The sequence below is a fragment of the Pinus tabuliformis genome, chromosome J (genome assembly GCF_031772625.1).
Source record: "Pinus tabuliformis cultivar Carrire ecotype Pingquan chromosome J, CPIR1, whole genome shotgun sequence".
In the NCBI taxonomy this organism is placed as follows: Eukaryota; Viridiplantae; Streptophyta; class Pinopsida; order Pinales; family Pinaceae; genus Pinus; species Pinus tabuliformis.
In genome coordinates, this window is record NC_142295.1 from 1,157,675,082 (window position 1) to 1,157,677,313 (window position 2,232).

The window sequence follows — 2,232 nt, forward strand, 5'->3', positions numbered from 1 at the left end:
TTCGTACAATAGGAAATAGAGGTCAGTTGCACTTAGCTTAGTAGAGGCTAAATACATGGCTGCTAGTCAGGCTACATGTGAAGCCATTTGGATGCGGAAGATTCAAGTTGAATTTTTTGGTTAGAGGATGGATCCAACCATGATCTGCTGTGATAATCAGAGTTGTATAAAACTCTTTGAGAATCCAGTCTTTCATGACAGGTCCAAGCACATTGATATCTAGTATCACAATATTCATGACTGTGTGGTCAAGAGGAACATGTTGTTGTTGTATGTTTCGACCGAGGAACGGGATGTAGATATTTTGACTAAGGCATTAGCAAAATGAAACTTCAAGTTCCACAAACACAGGATTCAGGTTACTGATAATCCCTTTCTTGTTGAGAGGGTGTGTTGAAAATAGCAACAATAAATTATAAATATAGAAGTGCCAAATTTAGTACTGCTATAAATAGCATTCTAGGTTACCTTCCTATTTTAGTTAGTTCATGAACTAAAATAGAGAAGTAAAAATTTGAATTTGACCTTAGCGACTATTTGTAAAATAATTAATTGATTCACCTGGAGTTAATTAGTTGTAGAAAATCAAACATAAAGTCTATGTGGGGACATGCAACAGTTTCTCCATTGATTGAGGAATTTATCCATCAGTTAAAAGATAAGAATGAGTTGTAATTAATTGGCTCAATTAACTGAATCAAGTCTAGTTATATTAATTCAAACAGTTTGTTGAATTAATTGTGAGTTCAGTTAGTTAATGCATGCATGCATGTAACTGTTGCACTTCAGATAACTAAATATGCTTTCATAAATAGCTCATGCATGTCAGTTCAAATAGAGACCCAGTCGAGATTAGATGGAGGGACAGTGTACTATCAGTTGCAGGAATATTCCATTGTGAATTTCTCTTACATGTAGAGGGAATTCATTCCTTGGATATTGTCTAGTTACTTCTTCAGTTTAGTGAGTGTGATGAGGCCAATTCACACAGGTGGCATTATTGGACCCCAAGGAAAATTGCGCAAGGAAATCGCAGGCTTGGAGGGGCGAGGGAAGTCATATCTTATGTCTACTCAGTCTGTGAGTTGTATTGTTTGATTGCAGAGAGAGCAGGATAGCTTGAGAGCTGATTCCTTTTGTAACTTGAACATATTTCCACTTGTACGATAATATGGAGATTATGGTTTTAGGCTGAGGCTTTCCCTGGGTTATTATTCTATGTGCATGTGTGATCGATTTCTCATTCTTAGTTATATGTGTTCTATTTGATCTTGCTTATATTCGTTTAGGCTTCTATAAAGTTTGTTGTAGAAGTAAATCTTGTATTTTTCTTTAGTATATTGCGTAATCTGTTGATCTACAGTGGGAATTTATACAACAAATAGTCAACTAGAATCAGCTCTAAAGGATGTAAAATAATTCCATCAATGTGCATAAAGGAAAGTAAAAAAATCCGTTGGTTGGTGCCATCCAAGCCATCAAACTGATCAATTCTAGCAAGAAGTTTGTTTTGTTCTTGTTAAGAGACATTTGATCTATAGAAGAGCTAGTATGAGTAAATACAACCCTAAAGGGGTGTACTAAGAAATAAGAATACCAACTGGAAGAGTTAAAATAAACATAAATGGATGTGGCCTAAGATCCTAAAGGGATACAATCCAAGAGGTAAATGGAGAACAAGATCGATCTATTACTAGACTCCATATTTCAAAACATTGGGTTGTACAAGTAGTTTCTTATTGAGATGAGTGACATGAATGTAGGTTTTAACCCTGTACAAAAATTACCTGCAAACTAATTCTAAAACACTGAAAAATAAAAAATACGAGAGCATAACACATAAAAAACATATACACAGAGATTTACCGACTGGATCCCAAAACCGAGACTACCAGGTTGATTTTTGATTATGTTCCTTTCAAAGTTACAATACATATTTATACATGTCGAAGCATCCAATACCATGGACCAAAAAAACATCACGTCCAAAAGCATGGACCGAAAACCATAGGTAGGTTCATCCAACCTAATATAGGGTGCAAAAATAATATTCTCGGGGCACTGCCCTGGACCCCGTAGAGTGGGGCTACCCACCCCCCTCAAACACCCGAACAGGGGGGGCTGCCGCCCCTGCTGTGACCCCCCCGCTACGTAATTGATGCAACGAATGGGGGGCTCTGTGCCCCTATAACCCCCCTGTTCACTACGTAGGTTAGTCATGGAAAGAAAATA